The following is a 14677-nucleotide window of genomic DNA, read 5'->3' as shown; positions in this document are numbered from 1 at the left end:
GTCCCCAGTAGTCAGATGGCAGAAACAGGTGTTTTTAGCCAAATAGGTGCCTGGGTACCCTTGCTTGCCTCAGGTGGTCCCAGCAGCACAGCCTGGATGCCTTTAGGACTCTCTGGGCCCGGTTTGGACAATGGCATGTTGGGAACTATGGCTGTTGAAGTCTCTTGCTTGCAAATATTTTTGAAACTCCAGTTTCTCTTCTGGGATTCCAACTACACATATATAGGATTGTTTGACCCCACCATTTTGGGATGTTCTATTTGTTTTTCACTTTTTATTTTTGTATATCAGTTTAGATGACTTTATCTTCTTTTCTTAATTGTGTTGAGTATACCAGTGAGTCCATCAAAAGGATTATTTACCTCTGAATATCATGGGATCTTTTTTCCCCTAGTATTTTCATTTGACTCTTATAATTTTCATCTCTCTACTGAAATTCTCCGTTTGCTCATGCTTGTTTTGGGGCAACTGTGTTAGGCTTGCTTGCTGGTTTACTGGCTGCAAGCCCTTTGCCTGACTAGAGCATGAGCACGTGGCAGCCCCACGGTATGTATGGCCTATTTAAGGCTGTGGGTGCTTGATCTCAAGGGGATTGTGGATGCCCGATTGCCTGCCTGCCACTGTGAGTGGCCATTTTGCTGTTTCTTTGCCTGAGGGGCAGTTTCCCCTGTGTAATGCCAGTGGCCGAGGCCAGGCAAGTTCACACTGGATTTGGGCAGACAGTAAAGAAACTGCAGAGTCAGAAAGCATTAGGGCCATTCTAATAAAGTCTCACAATGGTGGACAAGCCCACAGGCAGGGGAAACCTCTTCTTCGGCACATGAGCAGCAAGAATGGCCCCTCACAATGGTGGACAGGCAATCCGCCATCCACAATCCCCCATCTCTCTTGAGCGCAAACACCCATAGCCTTATGTAGGCTATGCAGACGTGCCTCTGCCACGTGCTCACGCACTAATTGAGCAAGTGCTTGCAGCCGGTAAACCCGTGAGCAAGCCTAACACAGCTGCCCCACAGACGGGGATTCTCTGTTGTCTTGGTCTAGTCCCAATCTTAGTCAGGCCCTTCTTCAGTTTCTTCTCCTGGTAGCACCCAACTCAGCTTTTTATCTATGGTGTGTCTTGGGCAAAAATTTCCTACTCCTCTGTAGGCAATAGTGGACTTCAGCTTGCTATCAGTATAGGATCCGGAGTCCAAGAGCGTATCCTGCGTCTTTCACAAGGATAGAAGAAGCCTTTTCTTCTACATTTACCCCATCTATAAGAGATCTTCACCTCTGCCCTGGGGTCAGACAGTTTGCCTCCCCTTCTCCAGAGGCCTAGGGCTTTGCTTTAGGGTAGAAGAGTGAGGAAAAAGAGTGGGGAGAGGCTTTATGTCCAACTCCTAGCAGCTGAGAATTATCTTCTTTATGTCTGTACCACTGAGGGATTCTTTATGGTCTCCTGTTCTGCCCCTAATCTTTCATCTGAGCACCAGATGAAAGAAAGCTTGTGGGAAGAATTTATGAGTACAATCTCTCCTTGTGTTTTGGTTCCCAACTGACATGCTACCTACAATGGCCTTTAACAATTTGCTAAAATTTTTACTGATTTTTCTTACTCTGCTAATAATCTAAACTGTGTGTTCTATTTCTTCTTAGAACTCAGGTTACTTGTCTTTCAACCTCAGTTGCAGAGGCGGATTAAGGTCGGTTGAGGCCCGGACACAAGAAAATATTGGGCCTCTTACATTAGAAAAAAGTGTAAAGTTGGGGTTTTGAGAGGCCTTTCAGAAGTTGGGGCCTAGGGCACATGCCTGGGTGTGCCCACCGTTAAATCTGCCTGTGCTCAGGTGTCCGATATGCTCAAGAGAGTTTATGATTTTGTAGATTATCTGGCTTTTTTTTCATTGTAACAGCGGGAGCAAATTCTTCACAGTTTTCTACACCCTAAGCAGAGGTAGAAGTCACACCTAAATTGAAAGGCTGGGCGGCCCTGGCTGGTTGGCTCAGCGGTAGAGCATCGGCCTGGCGTGCGGAGGACCCGGGTTCGATTCCCAGCCAGGGCACACAGGGGAAGCGCCCATTTGCTTCTCCACCCCTCTGCCGCGCTTTCCTCTCTGTCTCTCTCTTCCCCTCCTGCAGCCAAGGCTCCATTGGAGCAAAGATGGCCCGGGCGCTGGGGATGGCTCTGTGGCCTCTGCCTCAGGCGCTGGAGTGGCTCTGGTCGCAACATGGTGATGCCCGGGATGGGCAGAGCATTGCCCCCTGGTGGGCAGAGCATCGCCCCCTGGTGGGCAGAGCGCCACCCCTGGTGGGCGTGCCGGGTGGATCCCGGTCGGGCGCATGCGGGAGTCTGTCTGACTGTCTCTCCCTGTTTCCAGCTTCAGAAAAATACAAAAAAAAAAAAAAAAAAAAAAAAAAATTAAATTGAAAGGCTGGGCAATTTGGAAAGTCTTAATAAGATTGGGGAAGCAGGGAATGACCACTAGTTAAGTAGCCCACAGAGGCCATTCCAGGTACAAAGTATAATCAATAGGTACAATTCTGATAATAAGTTTTACAAAGAAAAAGTCTGATTGTCTTTATTTAGTCAGTATATAGGTTATTATAGACTAAATGCTGTAGTTATAAACAATTCTTAATGAGTCAGAATAACAGAAGTTTATTTTTTAGTCAGGCTACATATCCAATGGAGACGGTCAAGGCAATGGAGAGTTTGGGGCTCTATTCATTGTAGGAATTCAGAGACCTGGACTGGTGAAGGCTTTATCTTGATAGAGGCTTTTATGGTAACCACAACAGTGGGAAGGAAGGGAATGTGGTGAAACATATTTTTATTTTCAAATATGTCACTTTTATTGGTCAAAGCAATTTAGTTGGCCACAACTAATTTCAAAGAAGGTGGAGAAGAGCAGACCTTTCTGTCTTGGAAGAGAAGATCTCTAGAAATATTTGATGAACAACACTACTGAATACCACAGAAGTAGCCTTCCCTACCAACTCACAACAGAAAGACACAAGTAGTTAATGGATGGTTGATTCAAGTTGAGCAGAAAGAAATCTAAAGAAATCATGGATTAATTTTAAATTAGAACTGTAAATAGTCAGAATTTTAGCCTTTATATCTGGAATATGGAAATCTGCTTAATATCAACAAACTGACTAGCCAAAAAGATTATAAACGCCTTAAAAACAGAAACTAATTAAAGTTTGATCTTCCACAGTCCAGTTGGCAGTGTTTCAGATGCAGTAGGTAGGAGTCCATAGATATTCATTCAATGAATCTTGGATTACTAACCTAGACTCTACTTCAGGGGGTCCCCAAACTACAGCCCGAGGGCCGCATGCGGCCCCCTGAGGCCATTTATCTGGTCCCTGCCGCACTTCCGGAAGGGGCACCTTTTTCATTGGTGGTCAGTGAGAGAAGCATAGTTCCCATTGAAATACTGGTCAGTTTGTTGATTTAAATTTACTTGTTCTTTATTTTAAATATTGTATTTGTTCCCGTTTTGTTTTTTTACTTTAAAATAAGATATGTGCAGTGTGCATAGTTTTTTTTATAGTCCGGCCCTCCAACGGTCTGAGGGACAGTGAACTGGCCCCTGTGTAAAAAGTTTGGGGACCCCTGCGACTTTCTTTCTCTTCTAATTCTAATAGCATAATATTTCTAAAATATCGTTTTCATCATTTTAATCCCCAGCAAAACAATCTCTCCACTATTAGCTATTTCATCAAAATCAACTTCATTCCCCTCTCAAGTAAAGGTATGTAGTATTTTATAATACTCTCAATTCAGTACTTATTCACTCTCTCAAGTGATTTTTAACTGTTTCATATGTGTGAATGCTATTTGGTTAAAAGCACTTCAATAACAGTCTTCTATGTGGGTTGGCTTCCCTTTTTGTTAATCACACAGATGCTCAATGTCAAAGAAAGAAACCATCATTCAAAATGTAAAATAGCCTGACCTGTGGTGGCACAGTGGATAAAGCGTCAACCTGGAAACACTGAGGTTGCCAGTTCAAAACCCGGGGTTTGCCTGGTCAAGGCACATATGGGAGTTGATGCTTCCTGCTCCTCCCCCTTCTCTCTCTCTCTCTCTTTCCTCTCTATGATGAATAAGTAAAATCTTAAAAAAAAAATTTAAAAGAAAAAAAAACAAAATGTAAAATAAAAAGTTATTTTTATTATTTTCTAGGTTTAGAAGCACTATGTTTATTAGATATAATCTCTGGATTTTATATAGTATTTTGTAAAAGGTGGAGGTGAGAGGTTGGCTGACTTTCAAAGGCGGGAATGAGTTAACTCAGTTGAAGGATGATTACTTTGGTAGAGAGTATTGGCAATTGACTAATTTTTAGACATGTATTCACTCGAGTAAGGCTTTTGCTCTTTGGGTAACTTTAAAAACTGGGAGGCTAGTTGTCTGTTTTTTTAGAGGCTTGTTCACAAAGTTGAGTAGCCATTGATCTATTAAATTTAAAATCACTTCTGCTTCTGCCCTAGCCCATTGGCTCAGTAGAGTATTAGCCTGGTGTGGCCTGGCATGTGGATGTCCCGGGTTCAATTTCCAGTCAGGGCACACAGAAGAAGCAACCGTCTTCTTCTCCACCCCTCCCCCTTTCCCTTTTCTCTTTCTCTCTCTTTCTGTCTCTCTGTCTTCTACAGCCATGGCTTGATTGCTTCCAGCGCATCAGCCCCTGGCACTGAGGATGGCTCCATGGAGCCTCTACCTCAGGTGCTAAAAATAGCTCGGTTGCAAGCATGGCCCCAAATGAGCAGAGTGTTGGCCCAGATTGGGGATGCCAGGTGGATCTCGGTCAGGGTGCATGCAGGAGTGTGTCTCTCTACCTCCTCTCCTCTCACTTGGAAAATAAGAAAAAATAAAATAGCTTCTGCTCCTTAGTTGTTACGATAGCTACATAATAGCTTTTCTTCCTTAAAAATATAGGATGTTCAATACTTTATTCAAGACAAAACATTCACTCATTGATGAACATGTTCAACTTTTTCGGACGCAAGAAGAAGAGATTTATTGGAGGTTGATAGTACTAAAGCTAGAGCAGCTCTGATGTTTGACTATTCAGAGGGGTGTCATATCATGCTTTCTCTACTCCCCACAGTACCTCTCATCTTCACTGTAACCAAGCAGGGATGATTAGGTTGAGTAGTCGTATGTAGATTTGATATGAAATGTTCTTTTTGGGCAACCAAATTATATTAATAGGGATAGGCCAGAAGTTTCTTCCAGCTTTACAACTCATTATTGATAACATCAAGTAATTTTTTCGGATTGTTGTCATATTTGGGAAAATCTCAATAAGGCTATGTACTATATAACTTAAAAAGATTAAGGGCACATCAGTTTTCTTTAAGATGATGACACTCTAGTTTGTTGTGGGTATCATTAAATTCTGATGAAAAATTTCCTTTTATTGACTAAGCACTGATAAGTACTAAATCTTTAATTAAAAATTTTATATATCCAATAATTGGAAGAATTTCACATAGGTTAGCTTAAGGCTCCCTACTGCTTCAATTTTGCTTCTCCTCCACTATCCATATTTTATTATTATTATTTAAAGATTTTATTTATTGATTTTACAGAGAGGGGTGAAGCAAGAAGTATCGACTCATAGTTGCTTTACTTTAGCTGCTCATTGCTTGCGTGTCATATGTGCCTTGACCCAGTTAGCCTAGAGTTTTGAACCGGCGACTTCAGCGTTCCAGGGTGGCGCTCTATCTACTGCACCATTAGAGGCCAGGTAAATAACATTTTTAAATGAAAAAAACCTATATTTTCCAAAGCAAAAAGAATTTAGTGAGATGAGTGGCATTATTTTCCATTTCTGCAAACCTCTTTAATGCTTGGCCTAACTCTCGAATGTGCTTCTGTGTCTGAGCTGTCCCACAGAACAGGTTCTCTCTGGAAAACCCCTTCTGCTTTCACTACAGAGAAAAAGTTGTGGGGTAGCCGTGTCAGGCTTGCTCGGGGGTTACCAGCTGCAAGTGTTTGCTTGATTAGTGCGTGAGCACTTGGCAGAGGCACATGCGCATAGCTATGGGAGCTTCCTCGGGGGCAATTCTCCTAGATTGCTCTCTCACCACCTCACCCTGAGGTGCGGTTTTCCTTGCTCCCTTGCCCTTACCGCGAATAACAGATTTTCATTTGTTTATTAGCTCTTTCCCTTTTCTTATTTGCTTGCCTGCCTTTGCGAGCCTCCAATAAAAGGGTATAGCCCAACACTTTCCGGCTCTGCAGTTTCTTTACCATCTGCCTGAATCCAATGTGAACCTGCCTGACCTTGGCCACCAGCTTTACACAAGGCAAATAAAGTCTTAGTATGAAATAATTTTTGACTCTGGGGCCCCCTGACCATGCTTTAAGAATAGCTGATTTAGGCCCTGGCTGGTTGGCTCAGTGGTAGAGCGTCGGCCTGGCGTGCCGGAGTCCCGGGTTCGATTTCTGGCCAGGGCACACAGGAGAAGCGCCCATCTGCTTCTCCACCCACCCCCTTCCTCTCTGTCTCTCTCTTCCCCTTCCGCAGCCAAGGCTCCATTGGAGCAAAGTTGGCCCAGGCGCTGGGGGTGGCTCTATGGCCTCTGCCTCAGGCACTAGAATGGCTCTGGTTGCAACAGAGCAACGCCCCAGATGGGCAGAGCATCGCCCCTGGTGGGCGTGCCGGGTGGATCCCGGTTGGGCGCATGCGGGAGTCTGTCTGACTGCCTCCCCATTTCCAACTTCAGAAAAATACAAAAAGAAAAAAAGAAGAGCTGATTTAGACATCACTATTCAGTAGGCCCCTTTGTCCATTGAGGCACATTCGAAAATCTCCTATGGATGCCTGAAACCGCAGATAGTGACAAACCCTATATGTACTAAGTTTTTCCAATACAAAAATACTTATGATGAAGTTCAAGTTATAAATCAGGCATAGTAAGTTATTAACAATAACTAATAATAAGACAGAACAACTACAATAATATACTGTGATAAAAGTTATGTTAACATGGTCACTCATTTCAGGGGCTTCTTTGCTGAGGTTCACTGCTTTCTGTTGCAACATGTTCCCATCAATTGTTTATAAGGCTTTCTGTTTATGTATTCCACACACAAATTTAATGTCATTTCATTGACCTAAGCACTTGTCACACACTGTGGCCATAACTTTTGCAGTTTGAGGTGTAACAGCAAAAGTAGCATAAATTTCTTTTCCTTTTTTCATAATTCCACAGATAGACTCTTGGCAACCTCAAAATGCAATTATTTTTCTTTCCTTGTTGAGAACTTTTACCTGTTCACTTAAGGGAAATACTTTGCTGCTTCTCTTTGGTATATCCAGATTGAAAGCCTCACTACTCTTGTGCTTTGGGGACATTAAGTAAAAAAAAAAAAAAAAAGGTTCCTTGAATAAAACAAGCACTGTGATACTGTGTTAGGAAATCTGATAACCCAGAGGGCTACTAAGTGACTAATGGGTAGGGAGGGTTACCTTTGTGGGTAAACTGGACAAAGGGATGTTTCATGACTGGGGCAGGGTAGAACAGGATGGCTCAAGATTCCATCACGGTACCCAGAGGTGTGCAATTTAAAACTTATGAATTGTTTATTGAATTGTTTATTTTTGGAATTCTCCATTTAATATTTTCAGACCACAACTGACCACATGCAATGCCGGTAGCCGTCGTCATGCCAGGCAGGTCTACATTGGATTCGGGCAGACGGAAGAAAAACTGCGGAGCCAGAAAGGGTTGGGCCATTCCATTTAATCAAGTTTCACAACGGCAGACAAATACACAGGCAGAGGAAACTTCCTCTTAGGCAACCAAACCACAAAATGGCCCCTCACAGTGGCGGACAGGCAATCTGGGCATCCGCAATTCCCAATCTCTCTCTCTTGAGTGCAGCAAGCACCCATATAGCCTTACATAGGCCATACACACGTGGTGCAGCCATGCACTCATGTACCAATCAGGTCAAGTGCTTGCAGCTGGTAACCATATGAGCAAGCCTAACACAGCTGCCCCACACCACAGATAATTGAAACTGAAGAAAGCTAAATCCCAGAAAAGAGGGGACTACTGTATCTACTTTCTGGTGTCCCAGGGCTCCCAAAGTACTCTATTTCTGTCAATATAATCAAACTCTCTTCTAGATAAGAGTCAAATGTTAATTATTAATTATCATGCTTTTTAGTATACATGGAAAACTTTAGAAACAATTCTTAATAAACAGTAAGTCTTAGAGAAGCCCTTTCTCTGACAAGGGAAAGATGACTTCTTTCATTGTATGCTTCCTGATAGTAAGGTTTTTTCTTTTAGGAATATAATGACCAAAGCAAATGTTAGACTAAGACCAAAAACAACATAGGGAGTCTTATATGCTACAAACTACAATCTAGTATTTACTAAGTCCTTTCTGTGTGTTAGACTTGTGCTAAGTGCTTTATATATGTTACCATTTAATTCATAATAATCCTATGAGGTTATCTACCCTTATTACTATTTTACAGATGAGGAAGCTGAGATTCAGAGAGGTTAATGCCCAGCGTTGTATGGGACTGGGCCAGGAACTGAACCCAGACAATCTGCATCTGGTACTCAGAGTCCGTTATCTACTGATTTCTACTGATAAAGTATAAAGGTGGGCGATGGAGATTGCACCGAATAGAGTTGAGAGGAGGATAGTGTGGCAAAACGCCTCAGGGCCACGACGGCTAGATACCAAAGATGCACTGTATTCTTTTCCACCGGAAGCTTTATGCTTTATTTTCTCGCTACCATGACGATGCTCTACGCCTCATATTTAAGATACCTCCTTGCTGGTGACTTCACGGTTCAGATCTGAGGCTGATCCTGAAATTAAGGCGCTAAATAATCGGGTGAAACAAAACTGGGCAAATCCGAGGTAACCACGGTGACGGCGGCGTGGCAAGGCCCGTGCGCAGGCGCGTTACATCCCAGGCCGCCTGCGGCCCCACCTCCGGCCTCAGACCCCAGCAGCTCGTGGAGAGTGCGGGCGTGGCCGGGCTGTGGGCGGGAGGGAGGCCGGGCCGGCGCCTGCGCAGTCGGCGGGACGCTGGTGTGATAGAGCTCACGTAGAGGTCTGCAGTCGCCTCCTCTCCAGCGTTACCGTCGCGGCCTGGGGGTTATAAAAAGGCTTACTGGCTCCCTCTGCTGCCCAGTTGCTCCCGCAGCGGACTGAGGAGAGGGGAAGGTAGCCCGCCCGCGTGCAGGCGACTGGGGACTGAAGAAAGCGCTCCCGTCCCACTTCCCAGGTGGGACTCTCCTCCGACTCTGGAGACCGAGGCCCGAGGCCCTGAGGTAGCTGTGGTCCTTCTCGGACGGCGGTGGCGGTCCGGTTCCTGTCCCATTAGGTGGGATGCCTTGGGGGGCGGGGGTGCTCCAGTGTCTACCGCAGCCTCAGTCTCTGCTCTGGAGACCCGGGCCCTCGCCCTGCGCCGCGCGACCCCCGGCGGCCGAGAGCCCTCTGCCCTCCCTGGGCTGCCCTTCTGCCTTCCTTTCTGGTGGGTGCCCCCGGCCGCTCGGGCGGCGGCAGCCTCAGTCCCCGCCCCGGGGACCAGAACTTTCTTGAATATTCCTTCCCGGGGAGGAATCTCCCTGTTGATTTTCCCGAGCTCCTCTCATACCTAGTCCTCCCTGTAAAGCTGCTGGGATCGCGCGTGCGGGGCGTGGGTTTTCGGCCTCCGGGACAGCAGATGGTAAGCATGTGGCAGTGGAGAGCAGACTTTAAAGCTCGCAGCCGAACCTGTCCGGGCAGTTTCACCCTATGGGAAGTCCGCGGGTCGGGGAAGAGAAGTTCGGGCTGAACTCATCTGTTGCGCACCGCGGTGCAGCTGTAGCAGCCAGATGTAGCCCCGGGCGGCGAGTTTCCGACTGGCTGGTGGGGAAGTCGGCTGTCAGACCCGCCTGTCTTCGGGGAAGCTCTTCTTCTTCTTCCCTCTTTTTACACAGATGTTTTTTAAAAGGCACAGGAGCTGCTTACCCACTTTCCTCTCTTTCAGCAGAATTTCCGGCTTTTTAAAGTCTATATGAGTGAAACGAATTCCATGGTTGTGTGAGAACTTGGAGTTGGAGTGCATGAATGGCCCCCAGATCCATGTCTTAGAGGGGAGGGAGCATGGTACCATAAATGAGACACTGTTTCCGTAAATAATTGAATGTATTAATATACAATTAAGTGTTTAAACTCTAAATGTCTTATGCGTCCGGCATAGAGTGAAAAAGACTCGTGAAATTTTTGAATTCTTTGCTTTAGAAAGGCATGAATAGGAAACTAGATCTCCTTTTAGGAATTGATCTAAAAGGCCAAAGAGGCTTGCCAGTTTCAACTTAACTGTTTCTTGTTTCTCGGGGAGCGGTGGCACTTTGACTTTCCCTTGGAATGCAAGCTAAAAGGACGAAATAGCCACTACGTGAGTGGGGGAGGGGAAGAGACGTGGCAGCAATGTTCTTTTCATCAACTTTCTTGCTCATTTTTTTTAAAGGTTCTGGAAAGAAACATATTTCCCCTTTTAGGTTTAGATGTAGCTTATGAATGAGGCTAGTCTTTTCCTAAAATAATCAAATGAAATATTCATTCTGCATGGCAGGAACACTGGAATTTCTAAAACATTTCAAAGGGATTTTTCCGATCAAGTTTCTATGGAGAAAGTGGATACCTTAAGCAGAAAATATTCAGGAAGCTGGAAGTGAGGAACATACCTTCCATATGTTTGGCCTTGATTTTAATTTTAAATAGACATTTTGTGATTTTTCTTTAACTTTGGTTTTTAGCCTGTGAATGTAACTTTAGAATCTTAAATATGAACTTCAAATTTTACTTTTTTCGTTCTGTGGGAATCATAGGTTTTATTCCTTACCTTTAAAAGTTATGTCATTTTTGGTTTTGGAACATTATGCTTTAAGTCCTGCCAGTATTTTAGATAGCTGATGGCAAATGTTTCTTATAAATTTAACATAGACTAACTAGGAAAAGAACTACTCTGTCATTTTTTAGATGGCTAATGCTTTTTCCTTTGACCTCTTAAAATGAGTTTTATTTCAAAGTACTGAAAGCCAGGGTTTTGGTGAGCAGATAATTACAATGGCTCTTTTATGTCTTGGTACCTAAGGTAGTAAAATAGATAACAAATTGTATACAACTTTTAATTATTACAAAAAATTTAGTACAAAAGACTATTGAAAAGAAAAGTTTATATCAGCTAGGTAGTTCAGGTTATTGTGGGCGATTCTTGGCGTTTTGGTAAGGAGTTGTTAACCTTTTGTATAACTACAGAGTGGGTTGTATCCTGACAAGCAGTATCTTTCATAGGGCAGTTAAGTTTAAACTCCTCCTTTTATTCCAGGGATGCAATCTTAAAGCTTGTGAGCCTTCTTTTCTGTGGATGTAAAGCCTTATTTTACTTACTGATTAATCAACTGGGATAAAATTACTGTTTTTAGATTTGAAAAGCATACCCTGTGAAATACACAGTAGCAGTTCTCAACTTTTTTTTTTAATTAAAAATTTAAAAATTAATGATTTTTAGAGAGAGAAAGACAGGAAGGTTAGTTTGTTTCTGTATGTGATCTGATCAGGGATCAAACTGGCAACCTCTGTGCTTTGGAACAATGCTCTAACCAACCGAGCTAATATTTGGCTAGGGCTCAACCTCTTCTAAGGTCATGAAATCCATTGGGAATCTAATAGAAGGTGTGGACCGTGGGTCAAAAAAATTCAAGTGCATGCACACATCTGCATGGGATATTATAGTCCACTTACAGATACCCCACCCCCCCAGCGTATCTAGAAACTTTATTTTAAGAATTAAAATATAAAAGAGATGTGAAGTTAATCTTTAAGGATATCTGGGTATCTTGAGGCAGTGTTTATTGAATATTTCTGAAAATTGAGCTGGGCTTGTAAGTCTGACTGGACTAAGTATATAGATGGCCCTAATAAATTTTTGCTAAAAGGGTTTTAGCAAACGTTAAGAGGTTGGTGGGGGGGGGGGGGGAAGAGGTTGGTAGGGGCCCTGGCTGGTTGGCTCAGTGGTAGAGCGTCGGCCTGGTGTGCAGGAGTCCCGGGTTTGATTCCGGCCAGGGCATACAGGAGAGGCGCCCATCTGCTTCTCCCCCCTTCCCCCCTCCTTCCTCTCTGTCTCTCTCTTCCCCTTCCGCAGCCAGGGCTCCATTGGAGCAAAGTTGGCCCCAGGCGCTGGGGATGGCTCTGTGGCCTCTGCCTCAGGCGCTGGAATGGCCCTGGTTGCAACAGAGCAACGCCCCAGATGGGCAGAGCATCGCCCCCTGGTGGGCATGCCGGGTCTGACTGCCTCCCCGTTTCCAACTTAAAAAAAATACAAAACACAAAAATAATAATAATAAAAAAGAGGTTGGTAGGAGAACTATTGAATTGCTAAATCGTCTAGTCAATCACATATCATATTTCCTCCTCTCCCTCTCCCCATATATCCCCCGCACCCATGTAGGTCTTTGGTCCTACTCTGAAAGTGGAACATGTTTGAAGGTGAACAAAAATAAATTTCACAGACCCATGTTAAGCTTTATTGCTCTTCTTATAGTGAGATCTTAAACCTTTTAAGTAAATCATAATGAGGTATGTGTATATGACTATATATGAGATAAGTCAAATGCAGGGTATGTATATTTGTGAAACTAGTAAAGCTTTTCATTTTTACTCAACAAATTTTTTTTTTTTTTTTTTTACAGGGACAGAGAGAGAGTCAGAGAGAGGGACAGACAGACAGGAACAGAGAGAGATGAGAAGCATCAATCATCAGTTTTTCGTTGCAACACCTTAGTTGTTCATTGATTGCTTTCTCATATGTGCCTTGACGTGGGCCTTCAGCAGACCAAGTAACCCCTTGCTCGAGCCAGGGACCTTGGGTCCAAGCTGGTGAGCTTTTTTGCTCAAGCCAGATGAGCCCACGCTCAAGCTGGCGACCTTGGGGTCTCGAACCTGGGTCTTCTGCATCCCAGTCTGATGCTCTATCCACTGCACCACCGCCTGGTCAGGCTCTTACTCAACAAAATTTATTTGTATAATTTGAAGCTATCCTCTCATTAGTTTCCCTCTAGCCAAATATTGTGCTTCAATATATACTAATGTAACCCAAAAGACTTCCTTAAGGTTACTCCAGCAGCAGTTCTTGAACTTGATATAATAAAAAACATTCCCTGATACTGCTTTGGATGACCAGGATGGCTATTAGAATATTTGGTTGGATATTTGCAAAAAATGCAGTATATATGGAAATTTCCTTCTAATATAGTTGTACTATCTGGGACTTCTTCCTATTCCTGCTTAAGTGTTTCTTATTTATGTGTCCATGTTTTACTGGTTTACATATTTTTAATTTAAATAGTAATATATCAAATTAATATACTCAGTCTTTATCTCTTGTTGGACATTTGAGCTGTTTCTCCATTAAAAGTAGTTTCCACCTGTATAGTTACAATAAACTTTAACCACTTTTCTTTCTAGCTGCATTTTTTTTAATGAAAATATATCAATAATTTTTCTTCCCTCTAAAAGAATTTTCTATGGGGATTGAACTGGGCCCTAAACAGATGTTTTAATCTACTTAATACAAATAAAAACTTTATAAAGTGTTATTTTATATGTTATCTAATTTGATCCTTAAAATAATTTTGTGAGGTGGTTTTATATCATCCCCACTGTACAAACAGAGTTAGTAGGCCTGACCAGGTGATGGCGCAGTGGATGGGGTCGCTGGCTTGAGTGTGGGATCATAGACATGACCTGACCCCATGGTCGCTGGCTTGAGCCCAAAGATTGCTGGCTCGAGCCCAGGTCGCTGGCACAGCTGGAACCCCCCAGTTAATGCATATATGAGGAAGCAATCAGTGAACAACTAAGGTGCTGCAACTATGAGTTGATGCTTCTCATCTCTCTTCTTTTATATCTGTCCCTATCTGTCTCTCTTTCTCTCTCTCTCTCAAAAAAAAAAAAAAAAAAAGAGTTAGTAGGTTAGGGTTCAGAAAAGTCAAGTAATTTGCCCAAGATATAGTGAGTGGCAGAGCCATGACTTGGACTCAGGTTGTCTATTTTCTTTTATTTTTTTTTTAAGTGAGAAGCAGGGAAGCAGAGAGACAGACTCTCACATGCGCCCGACTGGGATCCACCTGGCATGCCCACTGGGGGGTGATGCTTCATTGCAACCGGAGCCATTCTAGCATCTGAGGCTGAGGGCATGGAGCCATCCTCAGCACCCGGGCCAACTTTGCTCCAAGGGAGCCTTGGCTGCAGGAGGGGAAAAGAGAGACAGAGAGGAAGGAGAGGGGGAAGGGTGGAGAAGCAGATGGGATAGGTGTGGCCAACAGTTTTTGCCCCCGGGCCAGATTAGAAAGAAAACTTTTTTCACAGGCCGAATGAAATAGATATTAAAATTAAAAAATGTTAAATACAAAAACGATTCGTTTAAGTAAACAAAATTTTATTATTTAATTTGTTTATGAATAAATGTAAGTAATTTAGTACAATAAATTTAAAAAACTAATGTGATGTGTTGAGGCACTTTGTATCGCCTATTATTTTTTTAATATCTGGATCTATACTTGTAGTAGCTATTCTTAACACAGCCTCCAAATATAAATCGTCCAATCTTGATCTTATACTTTTATTTAGATTCATTAAAGAAAAAGTTTGTTCACA

The 14677-nt window shown here is 43.3% G+C and overlaps 1 protein-coding gene across 10 annotated transcripts in view; it reads left to right on the top strand.

Annotated features, from left to right (window-relative positions):
• The first annotated feature begins 9114 nt into the window (after positions 1–9114).
• P4HA1 (prolyl 4-hydroxylase subunit alpha 1) overlaps positions 9115–14677 on the top strand; it is a 119903-nt gene continuing 114340 nt past the window's right edge. For 5 of the 10 annotated variants that reach the window (XM_066242353.1, XM_066242354.1, XM_066242359.1 and 2 more), the window contains exon 1: positions 9115–9303. The gene's annotated coding sequence lies outside the window, so the exon portion shown is untranslated. Of the gene's footprint in view, positions 9357–9620; positions 9702–14677 lie in introns of those variants that run through there. The other 5 variants (XM_066242357.1, XM_066242361.1, XM_066242360.1 and 2 more) reach the window with 3 other exon arrangements.

This window comes from Saccopteryx bilineata, chromosome 9 (genome assembly GCF_036850765.1).
Source record: "Saccopteryx bilineata isolate mSacBil1 chromosome 9, mSacBil1_pri_phased_curated, whole genome shotgun sequence".
NCBI lineage: Eukaryota > Metazoa > Chordata > Mammalia > Chiroptera > Emballonuridae > Saccopteryx > Saccopteryx bilineata.
Note: the sequence above shows the minus strand (reverse complement) of the source record. Positions and strands in the feature narration are given on the sequence as shown.